The 24,429-nt window shown below is 39.9% G+C and overlaps 1 long non-coding RNA gene across 1 annotated transcript in view; it reads left to right on the forward strand.

Moving 5' to 3' along the window:
• Positions 1–24,429, forward strand: part of LOC139761326 (uncharacterized) — a 45,594-nt gene that overhangs the window by 20,498 nt on the left and 667 nt on the right. The window lies entirely within an intron of this gene.

A 24,429-nucleotide genomic window follows, 5' to 3' on the forward strand; every position in this document is an offset into this window, starting at 1 on the left:
CATCATCTCTGTAGTTTACCATAACGGTTGGTGTCATACCGTCTTGGATGTTTAGCGATGAAAATACGCAACCAAGCTCTGCTGCGCGATAACATGGCGCGACCGTAAGAGCCAGCAAGCCAAGGAAGACTCGCTGTGAGCAGGAGGCCATATAATGTGACTGGTTCCCTCGTCACTGACAGAAAAACAGTTTTTACCTCTGGCATTAAGCAGATGCTGGCGCTGCCGCCAGAGGGCTGGCAAGAACCCAGGGTTGACGTAGTGACTGCTTTACTCTGATGAAGTTGTTATGTTCGCGAGTAAGGCTTCGCCAACGACTTCATTCTCGCCTTGTAGTGGCCGTCGAGAGGACGTTACAGCGGTAATGTCACTTTCATATCTGGCAGGAAAATCTCGTATTCAAATGAAGCGTAAGAATAGAAAAGAAGAAGAGGAAGAAGAGATGAAAAAAAAAAAACGGTCATGGAGAGAGAGAGAGGAAGGTGATGATGATGGTAGTCATTATGGAGAAAAGAATGAGACAAAACTGGAAATTCATGAAATGAAAATAGAAGAGGAAGATTAAGTAGAAATATCAAGAAGGAAGAACAGGAAGGCAGTCATGTATGTGAGGCCACAGAACCAGGAGAGAAGGACGTATAAATTGGAGTTTTCATGATTGATGAATTCTACCAGCGACTTACTTCTCAATGTAATTCATAAACAAAATCAAAAGAATTAATCGCTATTATGACACAGATGAATTACATTTGGCCAGGCACCTGAAGGTAATGTTCACCTGACAGTTTCTACAATTCTGAAAATAATTATTGAAGTCTTTGATAAACGTAATTTTCACTGATTACATTTGCCCAGCCTGTGACGTAATGGCCAATGAATAACTGAATTCCTAGTTACATTATGAAGGTCAAGTACCAACTGCTGGTAGGCTCGTTAGGCCTGTCAATGAGGGTCATGTCCTCAGATAAGGATTTACATAAACAGAGGCAGTACAAGAATTCTAAAGCTGAAATGACTTCTTTACTTAGATTATGTTTCTTTATATAACATTAGCATCATATAGAAGTGATCTGAAAGATATAGAAGTGATTTGAAACATATAGAACTGATCTGAAACATATAGAAGTGATCTGGACCATATAGAAGTGCTGTGAAACATATAGAAGTGATGGAGACATATAGAAGTGATCTGAAATATATAGAATAGATCTGAAACATATAGAAGTGATCTGAAATATGTAGAATAGATCTGAAATATAAACAGGTGATCTGATATATGTAGAAGTGATCTGGATCATATAGAAGTGCTGTGAAACATATAGAAGTGATTGAGACATATAGAAGTGATCTGAAATATGTAAAGTGATCTGAGACATATAGAAGTGATCTGAAACATATAGAAGTGATTGAAACATACAGAGGTGATATGAGACATATAGAAGTGATCTGACACAGGAACATGATAATCCCAAAACAATGATCTTGTAATGCATGAAGTGTTGTGATCTTGTAATGCACAAAGTGTTGTGATCTTGTAATGCACAAAGTGTTGTGATCTTGTAATGCACGAAGTGTTGTGATCTTGTAATGCACGAAGTGTTGTGATCTTGTAATGCACAAAGTGTTGTGATCTTGTAATGCACGAAGTGTTGTGATCTTGTAATGCACGAAGTGTTGTGATCTTGTAATGCACGAAGTGTTGTGATCTTGTAATGCACAAAGTGTTGTGATCTTGTAATGCACAAAGTGTTGTGATCTTGTAATGCACAAAGTGTTGCGATCTTGTAATGCACAAAGTGTTGTGATCTTGTAATGCACGAAGTGTTGTGATCTTGTAATGCACAAAGTGTTGTGATCTTGTAATGCACAAAGTGTTGTGATCTTGTAATGCACAAAGTGTTGTGATCTTGTAATGCACGAAGTGTTGTGATCTTGTAATGCACGAAGTGTTGTGATCTTGTAATGCACGAAGTGTTGTGATCTTGTAATGCACGAAGTGTTGTGATCTTGTAATGCACGAAGTGTTGTGATCTTGTAATGCACGAAGTGTTGTGATCTTGTAATGCACAAAGTGTTGTGATCTTGTAATGCACGAAGTGTTGTGATCTTGTAATGCACGAAGTGTTGTGATCTTGTAATGCACGAAGTGTTGTGATCTTGTAATGCACGAAGTGTTGTGATCTAATGCACAAAGTGTTGTGATCTTGTAATGCACAAAGTGTTGTGATCTTGTAATGCACGAAGTGTTGTGATCTTGTAATGCACGAAGTGTTGTGATCTTGTAATGCACAAAGTGTTGTGATCTTCTAATGCACGAAGTGTTGTGATCTTCTAATGCACGAAGTGTTGTGATCTCTCGCCTCTTCTCTGGCCAGTCGTGGGGAAAGTGTTGCCAGGTCACACAGCCGTGCTCTCAGTGTTGCCAGGTCACACAGCTGTGCTCTCAGTGTTGCCAGGTCACACAGCTGTGCTCTCAGTGTTGCCAGGTCACACAGCCGTGCTCTCAGTGTTGCCAGGTCACACAGCTGTGCTCTCAGTGTTGCCAGGTCACACAGCTGTGCTCTCAGTGTTGCCAGGTCACACAGCTGTGCTGTCAGTGTTGCCAGGTCACACAGCTGTGCTCTCAGTGTTGCCAGGTCACACAGTTGTGCTCTCAGTGTGGCCAGTGTGTGTCCGCCTGGCAAGGTTGTAATGCTGCTCCTGCCTCAGTGTTGACATCAATCTCGGGTATCATTATGAGGCACACAACCTGGGGTTGGGGGTGTGAGCTACCACCACAGTTGATTCTTGCCAGGCCAAAAAATGTATGAGGGGTGAGAGGAGGTAGTGAGGGGATGGTGGATTTATGGAATGGGTAAAGTTGTAGTTAACAACGAGATGGGAGATGGTTACCACAGGGCAAGGGTTAGGATCACGGCTCCGTGAGTCTGTGGTCGTCCACCTCATCACATGGAGACAACACCCACTTAGAGGCTTCCTACAGCCTCCTGGCACAGAGCCTCATCATCCTGATATATGTCCTACTGTCATTCCACAATGTCTGTCTCAACGTCGCTCCTTCTAACGTTATCGCGTCTCTGTGATTCACTGGAATGTGCCCAACTTGCTGGACCTGGACGTTCCGAATCCCATGCAAGTGTCTCTGCTTCTCAAGCCTGAGTTAAGCACTTCCCTCGACAATCCAACCCTTTACCCTCCCATCATTACTAACCCTCGCTACAGAAACTTCTTTTCATACAGCTTGAACAATGATCTCCCACTTCAAACACGGACAAGAATTATTACCTCGTGAGAACATGACTCTCCCTCTGGACGTGACAGTATCTACTGGTATACCATCATATGTGTCGACCCCTTACACCACTCCAGCCATCTCCTGCACCACTTCTGCCACCCCCACACCCACACCACTCCTCTCATACTCGCTACACACTCGGGGTCAACAACAGCAACTCCACATACCAAACACATCAACATGCTTGAAGGGAGTTTCTCCTGCGAGATGGTTCAGTTGAATTTCCTTCTTTCGTCTGCGACCCACATCCTTCTCCTTCAGTCTTGTCCCATAACTAACTCTCCACATACTACATTCCTACCCAGCCTTAGCAAGCCACCTCCCTTCCACCCTCCACCTCCGTTAAAGTCTCCACAATTCCTCCACATCGTAGATACGTTGCATTTTGGACAGTATACATGGTTCCTTCTCCTCAAAGTGAAAGGATTTTAATTATGACTAAAAATCATTTGGGTTTACGACTATTGGATGTGAAGTCAGGGGAGCAGTGAGACTGTGTGAATACATTCAGACACATTTATTCTCCACTGGACGTGTGGCTGACACAGACTATTCACATTACGACGCGGCTTTGGAAGACCCTGATCCTCAGTGTTCCAGGCCTGAAAGAACACACCGCCGCTGGAATGGATCCTGGAAATGATTGAGTCGCTGGAATGGAATTAATCTTCATTTTCGAATGACGATAGTCCAGAATTATGTCGTCCAGCCACTACTGAAGCGAAGAGAATTATTGGTCAAGATAAAGAAATATGAACTAAAAAGTGATCGTGGGCTTTATGCTTCCAACTCCATTGACTATAGCGACACCAAATGGTGTTCCAGTGTCGGAAATCAGATACGTAGTTCTTTGGCATCTGAAAACCCCTCACATCTGTACCTTCCACACACACACACACACACACACACACACACACACACACACACACACACACACACCATTATGGCACGTCGTACACCAGGGGTCATACCTCCTCCAACTCGCCTCCACTCGTATAACTCTCCATTAGTCATTCTACTTTGTCTTCATCTACATCCACAAGGGGACAGTGCACTGTTCAGGCCCTCACAAGGGGGTTGCGTTCACCTACTTACCAGTGGGGAGTGTTGGGTCACTTACCAGTGGGCAGTGTTGGCTCACTTACCAGTGGGCAGTGTTGGGTCACTTACCAGTGGGCAGTGTTGGGTCACTTACCAGTGGGCAGTGTTGGGTCACTTACCAGTGGGCAGTGTTGGGTCACTCACCAGTGGGCAGTGTTGGGTCCTCAACAGTTACCATAACCAGCTTTACACAGGACGACGGTCAGTTTTCTTTGTGAATAACATCTGTTCAGTTGATACTGGTCAATTTATAGTACAATGTATGCTGACGGAATACAGTGGATGCTGACGGAATACAGTGGATGCTGACGGAATACAGTGGATGCTGACGGAATACAGTGGATGCTGACGGAATACAGTGGATGCTGACGGAATACAGTGGATGCTGACGGAATATAGTGTATGCCGACGAGATACAGTGTATGCTGACGGAATACAGTGGATGCTGACGGAATACAGTGTATACTGACGAGATACAGTGTATGCCGACGAGATACAGTGCATGCTGACGAAATATAGTGTATGCTGACGGAATACAGTGTATGCTGACGGAATACAGCGTATGCTGACGGAATACAGCGTATGCTGACGGAATACAGCGTATGCTGACGGAATACAGTGTATGCTGACGGAATACAGCGTATGCTGACGGAATACAGCGTATGCTGACGGAATACAGCGTATGCTGACGGATAAGACAAATAAGAAAGATGCGATTAAGTTGTTGATTACCTTGGTTATAGCATGGAAAATTAGATTTATTGTCCCGTGGAGGAAGAGTGCTTCAGTATAATGTATTGAGACAACGTGGAAAGTTTACAGCTCATGGAATCGAGTGAGAGTGTGTTGTGGTGCAGACTGGAAGTGGACAAGGGCGGCCTCCCGTCCTCTCCTCTCAGTAAGTAGAGAATATAAATTCAATCACTTATCCTTTGATGGTGACGTAAACACAGGCTGAGAGATTGAAGCCAGAGTGGCTCCCACGAGCTGTAGTGTCCAACGTTTAGTCACACTAGCGGTCACCTACTGTGACGAAGTCTACCGAACATACATCAAGAAAAATATACATCCTTACGTTGTACATCTGTAATACTTGGTGGTCGTTTGTTGGCTGGGGATTCAATCTCCCATATCAAGGATACAGTGTGAACGCCACCTTGCCAATATCGACGTGATAACATGTTCTGAGAAGGATTCTGAACCTGGAGTACTTTAGAGAATGGGTTCCATATTCCTTATATGTTCTATAGGAGAATTGGTTCCAAAATCCTTATATGTTCTGTAGGAGAATGGGTTCCATATTCCTCATATGTTCTGTAGGAGAATGGGTTCCATATTCCTCATATGTTCTATAAGAGAATGGGTTCAGTATTCTTTTTTCTGTAGGTGAATGCCTTCTTCCTATAAGTTCTATAAGTGAAAGGTCTTATGCATCCTTTATATTCTATATATCTATATGTAAATACATTCCCGACGACCTGTGGAGGAAGGTGAATGTATCAGGGAAATTCTACGGTGAAGATGAAATGACAGTAGTGAGAAGTGACCATTTTTTCCCGCAAAATGTTATCATTTGGTGCATTCTAAACTGCGTCAGTCTATAGGAGGACAAATATAGCCAGTGAGATATTCTTCCATGACCCGGAAATACAATGTGAATGAGTTTGAACGATCCAAAACTGAACCAGATGATCTCAGCCCTGAACGTTGTGGAAGAATTTACTGACTCTGCTTCACGAAGCAGTAACTCACTCTCTCTCTCTCTCTCTCTCTCTCTCTCTCTCTCTCTCTCTCTCTCTCTCTCTCTCTCTCTCTCTCTCGTGAGAAGCTCCATGTGTGTGTAAGGTCGAGTCAGGACAAGTTTTTTTTCTCTCCCGACTCAGACGCCATAGTGACCAGAGATAAAGATGATTCCCACTGTCTCTAAGTCTCCTACTGTCTCTAAGTCTCCTACTGTCTCTAAGTCTCCTACTGTCTCTAAGTCTCCTACTGTCTCTAAGTCTCCTACTGTCTCTAAGTCTCCTACTGTCTCTAAGTCTCCTTCTAGTTCCTCTGGAAGGTTCCTGGTGGGAGAATTCTGAACTACTGAGCTGTTGTTGAGCTCAGGAAACATAGGAATGTAGGCAACATGTTAGAAGTGAATTATACACGTCTCCTTAACCAGGTAAAGTCATCAAGACTTAAAGAGTTAGGAGAAGGAAAGAAAATGATAGAGACAGTGTGAGGATCCTGTCCGCTCCAGAGTGTGTGATAGCTGTGTTGGTCGCCACTGAGAGGGGAATGCACTGTCTTCAATGAAGAAAATAACGTGTGTTCAGTCCCCGCGTTGGTAAACTGAGTTTCCATCATATCAAATAGTAAATAATTTGTTTTGAATGATTAAAAACCACTAATGGCTTTATGTATTTTTTTTTTTTTTTTCTGAGACGACGTGGGTAGATGAGGCCCTAATCAAGGCCGTCCTGTAACGATATATACATATGAACAGCTGGGTTGACTGTAGACCGACTGCCTGAACCAGGATTCGAACCCATGCACGCTCGACCCTGAGCGGCCTGTGAATGCGCCACGGTGAGGAAGAGTAACCGATACACCACGGTTTTGAGTTGTATGACATTCTTTAGTTCCAAACTTAAAATTTTGTGGAAAAAAAAGAATATTCTGAAGTGACGACGTGGACGAAGGAAAGTCTCGAAAACAACACGATGAACGCAGACGACAACATACACAGACGTGAAGTGAACATTTCTGGATAATTGATTTTGAAAGTGAAAACAACTTGATGTGAGGCAACTTGGCTTGTTTTGAACGGTCGTCTGCAATCAAAGTAACTCTCCAGGATTGTGATTACGTCCTGTGATCCTAAATTAGACATGTGTCTGTAGCATAATTGATCTAATCATCCGAATCTTCCATCGCTTTGAGAAAGAAGATTCCTGATAATAGACGGAATTCCTCCGGTTTCGAAGCATTGAATCTTGTGTTTGTTTGGTACCAGAAATGAACCTCAGCGAAACATGCAAATGCCGTAGACTGTCACACGACACACGACTTGCCAGGAGAGCCAGACCCGGGTACACACCCGACACCCCAAGTGTAGTACCTGAGTCGGGGAGGGTGTTTGTGTGGTGAACCGAAGCAGAGGTTCGAGACTAACGACTCGAAACACCTTTCATATATCTCCATAATTCATTTCATATGTTCGTTAACCTGATAACTGCGCAAGTCGTATGTGTATATATATATATATATATATATATATATATATATATATATATATATATATATATATATATATATATATAACTAGCAGAATTCAAGCAGATACTTGCTGACATTGACTTGATATGAAGATATGACCGAATCTCGAAGCAGGAAATGATTCGAACCGACTCTCAACAAGTGAGTAGCACACACCAGCAGGGTGGCTGATGACGACCGATGACCATCACGGCTGAGAGAGACAATGAAGTCATTTGCATATATATTTGACATCAATCTGCAGGTTGGGTCGGGTGGATCCCGTGCCTGCTGTATTATGGTGTCATGCGAGGGGAACAAATACTTCATGCAGAAGGGAAGCGAGATGCTCGAACGAAGATACTGAACCGTTTAAAAAAGGGCAGCGAGATGCCCACACGAAGATACTGAAGCGTTCAAAGAGGGAAGCTAGATGCTCGAACGAAGATACTGAGGCGTTCAAAAGAGGGAAGCTAGATGCCCACACGAAGATACTGAGTCGTTCAAAAATGAACGTATGACTCTCGTAGAAGAACGAGTTGTTATACATCAGGATAATCATATGATGAGGACACATTCGATGGATCTCTGGGTATGTGTGTGAGGCCAGTGTCCAGTGTGTTCCTGCAGTATATGTGTGTGTTATGATCTGCACCAGCAAGCGTGAATCAAGTCCCCTACCTTCCTGCTGTTAACCCCTTATCCCAGGATCGAGCCCGCATAGGATCGAATCCTGGTTAGGGCAGTCAGTCCACAGTCAATCCAGCTGTTCATCCACCCCTAGGGGTTGGTCGATGAAATGGGTACCTGGCTTAGGCTAGGGGGATATATATATATATATATATATATATATATATATATATATATATATATATATATATTTTTTTTTTTTTTTTTTTATACTTTGTCGCTGTCTCCCGCGTTTGCGAGGTAGCGCAAGGAAACAGACGAAAGAAATGGCCCAACCCCCCCCCCCCCATACACATGTACATACACACGTCCACACACGCAAATATACATACCTACACAGCTTTCCATGGTTTACCCCAGACGCTTCACATGCCTTGATTCAATCCACTGACAGCACGTCAACCCCTGTATACCACATGACTCCAATTCACTCTATTCCTTGCCCTCCTTTCACCCTCCTGCATGTTCAGGCCCCGATCACACAAAATCTTTTTCACTCCATCTTTCCACCTCCAATTTGGTCTCCCTCTTCTCCTCGTTCCCTCCACCTCCGACACATATATCCTCTTGGTCAATCTCTCCTCACTCATTCTCTCCATGTGCCCAAACCATTTCAAAACACCCTCTTCTGCTCTCTCAACCACGCTCTTTTTATTTCCACACATCTCTCTTACCCTTACGTTACTTACTCGATCAAACCACCTCACACCACACATTGTCCTCAAACATCTCATTTCCAGCACATCCATCCTCCTGCGCACATCTCTATCCATAGCCCACGCCTCGCAACCATACAACATTGTTGGAACCACTATTCCCTCAAACATACCCATTTTCGCTTTCCGAGATAATGTTCTCGACTTCCACACATTTTTCAAGGCTCCCAAAATTTTCGCCCCCTCCCCCACCCTATGATCCACTTCCGCTTCCATGGTTCCATCCGCTGACAGATCCACTCCCAGATATCTAAAACACTTCACTTCCTCCAGTTTTTCTCCATTCAAACTCACCTCCCAATTGACTTGACCCTCACCCCTACTGTACCTAATAACCTTGCTCTTATTCACATTTACTCTCAACTTTCTTCTTCCACACACTTTACCAAACTCAGTCACCAGCTTCTGCAGTTTCTCACATGAATCAGCCACCAGCGCTGTATCATCAGCGAACAACAACTGACTCACTTCCCAAGCTCTCTCATCCCCAACAGACTTCATACTTGCCCCTCTTTCCAGGACTCTTGCATTTACCTCCCTTACAACCCCATCCATAAACAAATTAAACAACCATGGAGACATCACACACCCCTGCCGCAAACCTACATTCACTGAGAACCAATCACTTTCCTCTCTTCCTACACGTACACATGCCTTACATCCTCGATAAAAACTTTTCACTGCTTCTAACAACTTGCCTCCCACACCATATATTCTTAATACCTTCCACAGAGCATCTCTATCAACTCTATCATATGCCTTCTCCAGATCCATAAATGCTACATACAAATCCATTTGCTTTTCTAAGTATTTCTCACATACATTCTTCAAAGCAAACACCTGATCCACACATCCTCTACCACTTCTGAAACCGCACTGCTCTTCCCCAATCTGATGCTCTGTACATGCCTTCACCCTCTCGATCAATACCCTCCCATATAATTTACCAGGAATACTCAACAAACTTATACCTCTGTAATTTGAGCACTCACTCTTATCCCCTTTGCCTTTGTACAATGGCACTATGCACGCATTCCGCCAATCCTCAGGCACCTCACCATGAGTCATACATACATTAAATAACCTTACCAACCAGTCAACAATACAGTCACCCCCTTTTTTAATAAATTCCACTGCAATACCATCCAAACCTGCTGCCTTGCCGGCTTTCATCTTCCGCAAAGCTTTTACTACCTCTTCTCTGTTTACCAAATCATTTTCCCTAACCCTCTCACTTTGCACACCACCTCGACCAAAACACCCTATATCTGCCACTCTGTCATCAGACACATTCAACAAACAAATATATATATATATATATATATATATATATATATATATATATATATATATATATATATATATATATATATTCTTTCTTTTTCTTTCAAACTATTCGCCATTTCCCGCATTAGCGAGGTAGCGTTAAGAACAGAGGACTAGGCCTTTGAGGGAATACCCTCACCTGGCCCAATTCTCTGTTCCTTCTTTTGGAAAATTAAAAAAAAAAAAAACGAGAGGGGAGGATTTCCAGCCCCCCGCTCCCTCCCCTTTTAGTCGCCTTCTACGACACGTAGGGAATACGTGGGAAGTATTCTTTCTCCCCTATCCCCAGGGATAACATATATATATATATATATATATATATATATATATATATATATATATATATATATATATATATATTCTTTTTTTTTTTTTTTTTTTTTTATACTTTGTCGCTGTCTCCCGCGTTTGCGAGGTAGCGCAAGAAAACAGACGAAAGAAATGGCCCAACCCCCCCCCCATACACATGTACATACACGTCCACACACGCAAATATACATACCTACACAGCTTTCCATGGTTTACCCCAGACGCTTCACATGCCTTGATTCAATCCACTGACAGCACGTCAACCCCTGTATACCACATCGCTCCAATTCACTCTATTCCTTGCCCTCCTTTCACCCTCCTGCATGTTCAGGCCCCGATCACACAAAATCTTTTTCACTCCATCTTTCCACCTCCAATTTGGTCTATATATGTGTGTGTGTGTGTGTGTGTGTAGTGTGAGCATCACTATCAGCAGTGAGTTATTTCCTGTGGTTGTGGTGGTAAGTCGTAGTGCACACAACACAGGTGTCGCTTCCGTCATCACATGATAACATATCGTCTGAAGTACGTGGGAACACCAGCAGGACCACACCAGATTTTTACCTACAAATACGGAGGGAGGGAGGTTGGGAGGGAGGTAGGGAGGTTGGGAGGGAGGTTGGGAGGGAGGGAGGGAGGTTGGGAGGGAGGGAGGGAGGGAGGGAGGGAGGTTGGGAGGGAGGGAGGGAGGGAGGGTTCGATTGGGATGAAATAAATGAGTGATAATTGGTTTATAGGAAAGGTTTACAGTAATGTATGTACCAGTGGGTAATAGAACGTAGAACAAAACACTTCAATTATTTGTTACATGACGTCGTAAACATTTTTATCGTATTGCACTTGTGGATATCTTGAGAGTGATAACGTACGTCTGGGTGAAAGACGAAGATAACAATGTATTTTCCAGCAACGTATGATGAAGATATCATTTGTTTGATATAAGCCTTTATAGTCATGCAAGAACATTATAGGTTCATGACTGACCTTCACACTGGAGGAGGTAGGTGGTGAGACACAGAATGGAGAAAGTGAGTGAAAAAAGGCATAGAGATCTTGTAGGAACTGAAGGATTCGTAAGAATCATTTTCACAAGCCCGTCGACACATGACTCTCATGATCCACCTCACAGTTACATCCTCACGTCACTCACATGTTCCACCTCACAGTTACATCCTCACGTCACTCACATGGTCCACCTCACAGTTACATCCTCACGTCACTCAGATGTTCCACCTCAGAGTTACATCATCACGTCACTCACATGTTCCACCTCACAGTTACATCCTCACGTCACTCACATGTTCCACCTCACAGTTACATCATCACGTCACTCACATGTTCCACCTCGCAGTTACATAAGAGATGAGGTAACTCCAACCTGGTAACACTCAAAGCAAGTGTAACTTGAGCTTCAGTAAACAGGAGTTGACGGCATGGTGGAGGGGTATGGCTTGGTGAGACATCATGGTGGAGGGGTATGTCTTGGTATGACATCATGGTGGAGGGGTATGTCTTGGTAAGACATCACGGTGGAGGGGTATGTCTTGGTATGACATCATGGTGGAGGGGTATGTCTTGGTATGACATCATGGTGGAGGGGTATGTCTTGGTAAGACATCACGGTGGAGGGGTATGTCTTGGTATGACATCATGGTGGAGGGGTATGTCTTGGTAAGACATCATGATGGAGGGGTATGTCTTGGTAAGACATCATGGTGGAGGGGTATGTCTTGGTAAGACATCATGGTGGATATCCGTCCATACAAGGTAAACATAAGGTGTAAACACCTACCATTACGTACTGTAGGGTCGGTTGCCCACGCCCCACGACTGTGTCTGGAGCCTTGGGTAAGACCCAGCTGGTCCAGTGATCGCCAGGGTCATGCCTGTGGGTCCATTTAGTTCGACAAGTCTCTGGGGAACGACATGACGAGGTCAAGGTGACTGTAGAGCGTCCAGACGACCAGTGGTCTGCAGTGTGACCAGTTACGGGATGTGGAGATGCAATCAGACGCTGTTGGATTGCTCTCTCTCTCTCTCTCTCTCACCAGGATCCAGAACCAGGCAGGAGGTCTCCCCCACCCCCCGAGAGAAGGCGCCTGCCGAAGGAATTCTTAAGACAAGAAACGAATCCATTTTCTTTTTACAGTCGACATAAAACTCTCGTCCAAGAAGAAGAAATAAATCTTAAAGACGGAAGGAAGGAGAATGGCAGGCCCCGGGCTGAGCTGCGTGGGTACACCATCACCACAAGGTATTCACAAAACGGCAATGTTTGTTCTACCCAACAATCGTTCACTCGTTACCTGCTGTTAATATCATCTGTCATTCAGAATTTGTTTGTTGTTTTGTCTTAGTTCTTCACGTGAAGGTTTGTGGGAGGTGAACATGCGGTTCTCATCTTCCCGACGTGTTAGCTGCGTCGTGTAGGCAATGTGTATTGGAATCTTTTCTATGAATTTGACGACATTCTAGACATCATTTGGTGAAACGTTCGAATCCCAGTTGATCAATGGTTTGTTGAGCAGTAGGACGACTGACTGAATGCTTCTTAACTGCCAACAGCGAAGGTGAGGACGTGGCAAATGGCGTGTGAGAAACACCAAACTTGCATGAATGTGTGTGTGTGTCTGATGGTCCCGGTGAGGCAAGGCTGGGTGACCCAAGTGGTGATGTGTGCACATAGTGAGGAGGCTGCCTGGTACCTACACTGCTGGGTACACAATGAAAAACAAGTTGGATGGCGGAAGAACTGAACACGACAGCATGTTTACAGTTCTTAAGTCCTTCTTTCTTATGTTCTCTAATATTATTTCTCATTATTATTCAACCATTAGGTAGAATAATGGCTCATACAAGATTTCAGTCAATACATATTGAAAGAAAAAGTGGAAATGAACTAGAGAATCCAAGACACACAAGCAGTTCTTCTCAGTGGAAGAAGAATTTCACCACTTTTGGGTCAACTGTCACCAGACAGTTCTGATGGGTCTACTGCCATCAGACAGTTCTGATGGGTCTACTGCCATCAGACAGTTCTGATGGGTCTACTGTCACCAGACAGTTCTGATGGGTCTACTGTCACCAGACAGTTCTGATGGGTCTACTGTCACCAGACAGTTCTGATGGGTCTACTGCCATCAGACAGTTCTGATGGGTCTACTGCCATCAGACAGTTCTGATGGGTCTACTGTCACCAGACAGTTCTGATGGGTCTACTGTCACCAGACAGTTCTGATGGGTCTACTGTCACCAGACAGTTCTGATGGGTCTACTGTCACCAGACAGTTCTGATGGGTCTACTGTCACCAGACAGTTCTGATGGGTCTACTGTCACCAGAAAGTTCTGATGGGTCTACTGTCACCAGACAATTCTGATGAGTCTATTGCTATCAGACATTTCTGATGGGTCTACTGTTACCCAACAGTTCTGATGGGTTTACTGCCCCTAGACGTTTCTGGTGGGCCACATAGCCACATGGGAGAGTGCTTCCCTTACAGGGTCTTCAGTTTCTAGGATACTTCTTGGGTCATGAACTTCACTAAATGCTTCCTATATATTATTATGCTTTACCTTGCCCTACGTATTAAAGGAAGCACAAGTTAATTACTACTAAAAGATAATTGCCTGGGTTTTCGAAAGTTTTACAACTGACAAGTAAGAAAACAATATAAATATTGCTAATGTTAAAGTTGTGAAACTGTTATCAAACCCATCCAGGCTCTGTTATGTGTTCACCATCTAAGATTACTTATATATCTTCTATCTATTTATATCTCTGATGCCCATTCCATCCAGGAACTCCCTCAAGTGGGGTGGCTAAGACAAGTCTCCATAACCGATGAGCTCCAATTCCACTTCTTAGCCTTTAGTGCCTAATCTTTGACAGGCCACTGGCAGAGTGCCACTCTAACACAGGGTTTTCAATGGTTCCTGCCTGTTGTTTTTACTTACTACTACTTACTGTGTCTACCTAATGTTCCAACCTACTTCTACCTAATTCTCCCACCTAATATTCCTACCTACAGCTTCTGCTTAATGTTTCTGAAGTTCCTAAATACTAGTTCTATCTATTGCTCCTTAATGTTCTTACCTACAGCTTCTGCTTAATGTTTCTGAAGTTCCTAAATACTAGTTCTATCTATTGCTCCTTAATGTTCTTACCTACAGCTTCTGCTTAATGTTTCTGAAGTTCCTAAATACTAGTTCTATCTATTGCTCCTTAATGTTCTTACCTACAGCTTCTGCTTAATGTTTCTGAAGTTCCTAAATACTAGTTCTATCTATTGCTCCTTAATGTTCTTACCTACAGCTTCTGCTTAATGTTTCTGAAGTTCCTAAATACTAGTTCTATCTATTGCTCCTTAATGTTCTTACCTACAGCTTCTGCTTAATGTTTCTGAAGTTCCTAAATACTAGTTCTATCTATTGCTCCTTAATGTTCTTACCTACAGCTTCTGCTTAATGTTTCTGAAGTTCCTAAATACTAGTTCTATCTATTGCTCCTTAATGTTCTTACCTACAGCTTCTGCTTAATGTTTCTGAAGTTCCTAAATACTAGTTCTATCTATTGCTCCTTAATGTTCTTACCTACAGCTTCTGCTTAATGTTTCTGAAGTTCCTAAATACTAGTTCTATCTATTGCTCCTTAATGTTCTTACCTACAGCTTCTGCTTAATGTTTCTGAAGTTCCTAAATACTAGTTCTATCTATTGCTCCTTAATGTTCTTACCTACAGCTTCTGCTTAATGTTTCTGAAGTTCCTAAATACTAGTTCTATCTATTGCTCCTTAATGTTCTTACCTACAGCTTCTGCTTAATGTTTCTGAAGTTCCTAAATACTAGTTCTATCTATTGCTCCTTAATGTTCTTACCTACAGCTTCTGCTTAATGTTTCTGAAGTTCCTAAATACTAGTTCTATCTATTGCTCCTTAATGTTCTTACCTACAGCTTCTGCTTAATGTTTCTGAAGTTCCTAAATACTAGTTCTATCTATTGCTCCTTAATGTTCTTACCTACAGCTTCTGCTTAATGTTTCTGAAGTTCCTAAATACTAGTTCTATCTATTGCTCCTTAATGTTCTTACCTACAGCTTCTGCTTAATGTTTCTGAAGTTCCTAAATACTAGTTCTATCTATTGCTCCTTAATGTTCTTACCTACAGCTTCTGCTTAATGTTTCTGAAGTTCCTAAATACTAGTTCTATCTATTGCTCCTTAATGTTCTTACCTACAGCTTCTGCTTAATGTTTCTGAAGTTCCTAAATACTAGTTCTATCTATTGCTCCTTAATGTTCTTACCTACAGCTTCTGCTTAATGTTTCTGAAGTTCCTAAATACTAGTTCTATCTATTGCTCCTTAATGTTCTTACCTACAGCTTCTGCTTAATGTTTCTGAAGTTCCTAAATACTAGTTCTATCTATTGCTCCTTAATGTTCTTACCTACAGCTTCTGCTTAATGTTTCTGAAGTTCCTAAATACTAGTTCTATCTATTGCTCCTTAATGTTCTTACCTACAGCTTCTGCTTAATGTTTCTGAAGTTCCTAAATACTAGTTCTATCTATTGCTCCTTAATGTTCTTACCTACAGCTTCTGCTTAATGTTTCTGAAGTTCCTAAATACTAGTTCTATCTATTGCTCCTTAATGTTCTTACCTACAGCTTCTGCTTAATGTTTCTGAAGTTCCTAAATACTAGTTCTATCTATTGCTCCTTAATGTTCTTACCTACAGCTTCTGCTTAATGTTTCTGAAGTTCCTAAATACTAGTTCTATCTATTGCTCCTTAATGTTCTTACCTACAGCTTCTGCTTAATGTTTCTGAAGTTCCTAAATACTAGTTCTATCTATTGCTCCTTAATGTTCTTACCTACAGCTTCTGCTTAATGTTTCTGAAGTTCCTAAATACTAGTTCTATCTATTGCTCCTTAATGTTCTTACCTACAGCTTCTGCTTAATGTTTCTGAAGTTCCTAAATACTAGTTCTATCTATTGCTCCTTAATGTTCTTACCTACAGCTTCTGCTTAATGTTTCTGAAGTTCCTAAATACTAGTTCTATCTATTGCTCCTTAATGTTCTTACCTACAGCTTCTGCTTAATGTTTCTGAAGTTCCTAAATACTAGTTCTATCTATTGCTCCTTAATGTTCTTACCTACAGCTTCTGCTTAATGTTTCTGAAGTTCCTAAATACTAGTTCTATCTATTGCTCCTTAATGTTCTTACCTACAGCTTCTGCTTAATGTTTCTGAAGTTCCTAAATACTAGTTCTATCTATTGCTCCTTAATGTTCTTACCTACAGCTTCTGCTTAATGTTTCTGAAGTTCCTAAATACTAGTTCTATCTATTGCTCCTTAATGTTCTTACCTACAGCTTCTGCTTAATGTTTCTGAAGTTCCTAAATACTAGTTCTATCTATTGCTCCTTAATGTTCTTACCTACAGCTTCTGCTTAATGTTTCTGAAGTTCCTAAATACTAGTTCTATCTATTGCTCCTTAATGTTCTTACCTACAGCTTCTGCTTAATGTTTCTGAAGTTCCTAAATACTAGTTCTATCTATTGCTCCTTAATGTTCTTACCTACAGCTTCTGCTTAATGTTTCTGAAGTTCCTAAATACTAGTTCTATCTATTGCTCCTTAATGTTCTTACCTACAGCTTCTGCTTAATGTTTCTGAAGTTCCTAAATACTAGTTCTATCTATTGCTCCTTAATGTTCTTACCTACAGCTTCTGCTTAATGTTTCTGAAGTTCCTAAATACTAGTTCTATCTATTGCTCCTTAATGTTCTTACCTACAGCTTCTGCTTAATGTTTCTGAAGTTCCTAAATACTAGTTCTATCTATTGCTCCTTAATGTTCTTACCTACAGCTTCTGCTTAATGTTTCTGAAGTTCCTAAATACTAGTTCTATCTATTGCTCCTTAATGTTCTTACCTACAGCTTCTGCTTAATGTTTCTGAAGTTCCTAAATACTAGTTCTATCTATTGCTCCTTAATGTTCTTACCTACAGCTTCTGCTTAATGTTTCTGAAGTTCCTAAATACTAGTTCTATCTATTGCTCCTTAATGTTCTTACCTACAGCTTCTGCTTAATGTTTCTGAAGTTCCTAAATACTAGTTCTATCTATTGCTCCTTAATGTTCTTACCTACAGCTTCTGCTTAATGTTTCTGAAGTTCCTAAATACTAGTTCTATCTATTGCTCCTTAATGTTCTTACCTACAGCTTCTGCTTAATGTTTCTGAAGTTCCTAAATACTAGTTCTATCTATTGCTCCTTAATGTTCTTACCTACAGCTTCTGCTTAATGTTTCTGAAGTTCCTAAATACTAGTTCTATCTATTGCTCCTTAATGTTCTTACCTACAGCTTCTGCTTAATGTTTCTGAAGTTCCTAAATACTAGTTCTATCTATTGCTCCTTAATGTTCTTACCTACAGCTTCTGCTTAATGTTTCTGAAGTTCCTAAATACTAGTTCTATCTATTGCTCCTTAATGTTCTTACCTACAGCTTCTGCTTAATGTTTCTGAAGTTCCTAAATACTAGTTCTATCTATTGCTCCTTAATGTTCTTACCTACAGCTTCTGCTTAATGTTTCTGAAGTTCCTAAATACTAGTTCTATCTATTGCTCCTTAATGTTCTTACCTACAGCTTCTGCTTAATGTTTCTGAAGTTCCTAAATACTAGTTCTATCTATTGCTCCTTAATGTTCTTACCTACAGCTTCTGCTTAATGTTTCTGAAGTTCCTAAATACTAGTTCTATCTATTGCTCCTTAATGTTCTTACCTACAGCTTCTGCTTAATGTTTCTGAAGTTCCTAAATACTAGTTCTATCTATTGCTCCTTAATGTTCTTACCTACAGCTTCTGCTTAATGTTTCTGAAGTTCCTAAATACTAGTTCTATCTATTGCTCCTTAATGTTCTTACCTACAGCTTCTGCTTAATGTTTCTGAAGTTCCTAAATACTAGTTCTATCTATTGCTCCTTAATGTTCTTACCTACAGCTTCTGCTTAATGTTTCTGAAGTTCCTAAATACTAGTTCTATCTATTGCTCCTTAATGTTCTTACCTACAGCTTCTGCTTAATGTTTCTGAAGTTCCTAAATACTAGTTCTATCTATTGCTCCTTAATGTTCTTACCTACAGCTTCTGCTTAATGTTTCTGAAGTTCCTAAATACTAGTTCTATCTATTGCTCCTTAATGTTCTTACCTACAGCTTCTGCTTAATGTTTCTGAAGTTCCTAAATACTAGTTCTATCTATTGCTCCTTAATGTTCTTACCTACAGCTTCTGCTTAATGTTTCTGAAGTTCCTAAATACTAGTTCTATCTATTGCTCCTTAATGTTCTTACCTACAGCTTCTGCTTAATGTTTCTGAAGTTCCTAAATACTAGTTCTATCTATTGCTCCTTAATGTTCTTACCTACAGCTTCTGCTTAATGTTTCTGAAGTTCCTAAATACTAGTTCTATCTATTGCTCCTTAATGTTCTTACCTACAGCTTCTGCTTAATGTTTCTGAAGTTCCTAAATACTAGTTCTATCTATTGCTCCTTAATGTTCTTACCTACAGCTTCTGCTTAATGTTTCTGAAGTTCCTAAATACTAGTTCTATCTATTGCTCCTTAATGTTCTTACCTACAGCTTCTGCTTAATGTTTCTGAAGTTCCTAAATACTAGTTCTATCTATTGCTCCTTAATGTTCTTACCTACAGCTTCTGCTTAATGTTTCTGAAGTTCCTAAATACTAGTTCTATCTATTGCTCCTTAATGTTCTTACCTACAGCTTCTGCTTAATGTTTCTGAAGTTCCTAAATACTAGTTCTATCTATTGCTCCTTAATGTTCTTACCTACAGCTTCTGCTTAATGTTTCTGAAGTTCCTAAATACTAGTTCTATCTATTGCTCCTTAATGTTCTTACCTACAGCTTCTGCTTAATGTTTCTGAAGTTCCTAAATACTAGTTCTATCTATTGCTCCTTAATGTTCTTACCTACAGCTTCTGCTTAATGTTTCTGAAGTTCCTAAATACTAGTTCTATCTATTGCTCCTTAATGTTCTTACCTACAGCTTCTGCTTAATGTTTCTGAAGTTCCTAAATACTAGTTCTATCTATTGCTCCTTAATGTTCTTACCTACAGCTTCTGCTTAATGTTTCTGAAGTTCCTAAATACTAGTTCTATCTATTGCTCCTTAATGTTCTTACCTACAGCTTCTGCTTAATGTTTCTGAAGTTCCTAAATACTAGTTCTATCTATTGCTCCTTAATGTTCTTACCTACAGCTTCTGCTTAATGTTTCTGAAGTTCCTAAATACTAGTTCTATCTATTGCTCCTTAATGTTCTTACCTACAGCTTCTGCTTAATGTTTCTGAAGTTCCTAAATACTAGTTCTATCTATTGCTCCTTAATGTTCTTACCTACAGCTTCTGCTTAATGTTTCTGAAGTTCCTAAATACTAGTTCTATCTATTGCTCCTTAATGTTCTTACCTACAGCTTCTGCTTAATGTTTCTGAAGTTCCTAAATACTAGTTCTATCTATTGCTCCTTAATGTTCTTACCTACAGCTTCTGCTTAATGTTTCTGAAGTTCCTAAATACTAGTTCTATCTATTGCTCCTTAATGTTCTTACCTACAGCTTCTGCTTAATGTTTCTGAAGTTCCTAAATACTAGTTCTATCTATTGCTCCTTAATGTTCTTACCTACAGCTTCTGCTTAATGTTTCTGAAGTTCCTAAATACTAGTTCTATCTATTGCTCCTTAATGTTCTTACCTACAGCTTCTGCTTAATGTTTCTGAAGTTCCTAAATACTAGTTCTATCTATTGCTCCTTAATGTTCTTACCTACAGCTTCTGCTTAATGTTTCTGAAGTTCCTAAATACTAGTTCTATCTATTGCTCCTTAATGTTCTTACCTACAGCTTCTGCTTAATGTTTCTGAAGTTCCTAAATACTAGTTCTATCTATTGCTCCTTAATGTTCTTACCTACAGCTTCTGCTTAATGTTTCTGAAGTTCCTAAATACTAGTTCTATCTATTGCTCCTTAATGTTCTTACCTACAGCTTCTGCTTAATGTTTCTGAAGTTCCTAAATACTAGTTCTATCTATTGCTCCTTAATGTTCTTACCTACAGCTTCTGCTTAATGTTTCTGAAGTTCCTAAATACTAGTTCTATCTATTGCTCCTTAATGTTCTTACCTACAGCTTCTGCTTAATGTTTCTGAAGTTCCTAAATACTAGTTCTATCTATTGCTCCTTAATGTTCTTACCTACAGCTTCTGCTTAATGTTTCTGAAGTTCCTAAATACTAGTTCTATCTATTGCTCCTTAATGTTCTTACCTACAGCTTCTGCTTAATGTTTCTGAAGTTCCTAAATACTAGTTCTATCTATTGCTCCTTAATGTTCTTACCTACAGCTTCTGCTTAATGTTTCTGAAGTTCCTAAATACTAGTTCTATCTATTGCTCCTTAATGTTCTTACCTACAGCTTCTGCTTAATGTTTCTGAAGTTCCTAAATACTAGTTCTATCTATTGCTCCTTAATGTTCTTACCTACAGCTTCTGCTTAATGTTTCTGAAGTTCCTAAATACTAGTTCTATCTATTGCTCCTTAATGTTCTTACCTACAGCTTCTGCTTAATGTTTCTGAAGTTCCTAAATACTAGTTCTATCTATTGCTCCTTAATGTTCTTACCTACAGCTTCTGCTTAATGTTTCTGAAGTTCCTAAATACTAGTTCTATCTATTGCTCCTTAATGTTCTTACCTACAGCTTCTGCTTAATGTTTCTGAAGTTCCTAAATACTAGTTCTATCTATTGCTCCTTAATGTTCTTACCTACAGCTTCTGCTTAATGTTTCTGAAGTTCCTAAATACTAGTTCTATCTATTGCTCCTTAATGTTCTTACCTACAGCTTCTGCTTAATGTTTCTGAAGTTCCTAAATACTAGTTCTATCTATTGCTCCTTAATGTTCTTACCTACAGCTTCTGCTTAATGTTTCTGAAGTTCCTAAATACTAGTTCTATCTATTGCTCCTTAATGTTCTTACCTACAGCTTCTGCTTAATGTTTCTGAAGTTCCTAAATACTAGTTCTATCTATTGCTCCTTAATGTTCTTACCTACAGCTTCTGCTTAATGTTTCTGAAGTTCCTAAATACTAGTTCTATCTATTGCTCCTTAATGTTCTTACCTACAGCTTCTGCTTAATGTTTCTGAAGTTCCTAAATACTAGTTCTATCTATTGCTCCTTAATGTTCTTACCTACAGCTTCTGCTTAATGTTTCTGAAGTTCCTAAATACTAGTTCTATCTATTGCTCCTTAATGTTCTTACCTACAGCTTCTGCTTAATGTTTCTGAAGTTCCTAAATACTAGTTCTATCTATTGCTCCTTAATGTTCTTACCTACAGCTTCTGCTTAATGTTTCTGAAGTTCCTAAATACTAGTTCTATCTATTGCTCCTTAATGTTCTTACCTACAGCTTCTGCTTAATGTTTCTGAAGTTCCTAAATACTAGTTCTATCTATTGCTCCTTAATGTTCTTACCTACAGCTTCTGCTTAATGTTTCTGAAGTTCCTAAATACTAGTTCTATCTATTGCTCCTTAATGTTCTTACCTACAGCTTCTGCTTAATGTTTCTGAAGTTCCTAAATACTAGTTCTATCTATTGCTCCTTAATGTTCTTACCTACAGCTTCTGCTTAATGTTTCTGAAGTTCCTAAATACTAGTTCTATCTATTGCTCCTTAATGTTCTTACCTACAGCTTCTGCTTAATGTTTCTGAAGTTCCTAAATACTAGTTCTATCTATTGCTCCTTAATGTTCTTACCTACAGCTTCTGCTTAATGTTTCTGAAGTTCCTAAATACTAGTTCTATCTATTGCTCCTTAATGTTCTTACCTACAGCTTCTGCTTAATGTTTCTGAAGTTCCTAAATACTAGTTCTATCTATTGCTCCTTAATGTTCTTACCTACAGCTTCTGCTTAATGTTTCTGAAGTTCCTAAATACTAGTTCTATCTATTGCTCCTTAATGTTCTTACCTACAGCTTCTGCTTAATGTTTCTGAAGTTCCTAAATACTAGTTCTATCTATTGCTCCTTAATGTTCTTACCTACAGCTTCTGCTTAATGTTTCTGAAGTTCCTAAATACTAGTTCTATCTATTGCTCCTTAATGTTCTTACCTACAGCTTCTGCTTAATGTTTCTGAAGTTCCTAAATACTAGTTCTATCTATTGCTCCTTAATGTTCTTACCTACAGCTTCTGCTTAATGTTTCTGAAGTTCCTAAATACTAGTTCTATCTATTGCTCCTTAATGTTCTTACCTACAGCTTCTGCTTAATGTTTCTGAAGTTCCTAAATACTAGTTCTATCTATTGCTCCTTAATGTTCTTACCTACAGCTTCTGCTTAATGTTTCTGAAGTTCCTAAATACTAGTTCTATCTATTGCTCCTTAATGTTCTTACCTACAGCTTCTGCTTAATGTTTCTGAAGTTCCTAAATACTAGTTCTATCTATTGCTCCTTAATGTTCTTACCTACAGCTTCTGCTTAATGTTTCTGAAGTTCCTAAATACTAGTTCTATCTATTGCTCCTTAATGTTCTTACCTACAGCTTCTGCTTAATGTTTCTGAAGTTCCTAAATACTAGTTCTATCTATTGCTCCTTAATGTTCTTACCTACAGCTTCTGCTTAATGTTTCTGAAGTTCCTAAATACTAGTTCTATCTATTGCTCCTTAATGTTCTTACCTACAGCTTCTGCTTAATGTTTCTGAAGTTCCTAAATACTAGTTCTATCTATTGCTCCTTAATGTTCTTACCTACAGCTTCTGCTTAATGTTTCTGAAGTTCCTAAATACTAGTTCTATCTATTGCTCCTTAATGTTCTTACCTACAGCTTCTGCTTAATGTTTCTGAAGTTCCTAAATACTAGTTCTATCTATTGCTCCTTAATGTTCTTACCTACAGCTTCTGCTTAATGTTTCTGAAGTTCCTAAATACTAGTTCTATCTATTGCTCCTTAATGTTCTTACCTACAGCTTCTGCTTAATGTTTCTGAAGTTCCTAAATACTAGTTCTATCTATTGCTCCTTAATGTTCTTACCTACAGCTTCTGCTTAATGTTTCTGAAGTTCCTAAATACTAGTTCTATCTATTGCTCCTTAATGTTCTTACCTACAGCTTCTGCTTAATGTTTCTGAAGTTCCTAAATACTAGTTCTATCTATTGCTCCTTAATGTTCTTACCTACAGCTTCTGCTTAATGTTTCTGAAGTTCCTAAATACTAGTTCTATCTATTGCTCCTTAATGTTCTTACCTACAGCTTCTGCTTAATGTTTCTGAAGTTCCTAAATACTAGTTCTATCTATTGCTCCTTAATGTTCTTACCTACAGCTTCTGCTTAATGTTTCTGAAGTTCCTAAATACTAGTTCTATCTATTGCTTCTACCATTTTGCCAAAAGACAGGGCAAGTGCATAGCACTCACCACATGAAAATCTAGTTACGAAGAATGAGTTGTGCGAGTTAAGTTTTATCAAATGTTGTGTGACAATGAGTGACTACATGTTTGTGGACAGATCAGCTGTTCACGTGTGGTGAAGGCTGTATGAAAAGACAGCTACTTGGATCAAACGAGTGCAACTTGAAAACCACATTGAAGTGCTGGCTTACTAAGCAGCTGTCACTAACCCTTCCAATACCTAGGTGGGTAGTACCAGTAATATATCTACCTCGTTGGTAGTTC

This window comes from Panulirus ornatus, chromosome 40 (genome assembly GCF_036320965.1).
Source record: "Panulirus ornatus isolate Po-2019 chromosome 40, ASM3632096v1, whole genome shotgun sequence".
NCBI classification, from domain to species: domain Eukaryota; kingdom Metazoa; phylum Arthropoda; class Malacostraca; order Decapoda; family Palinuridae; genus Panulirus; species Panulirus ornatus.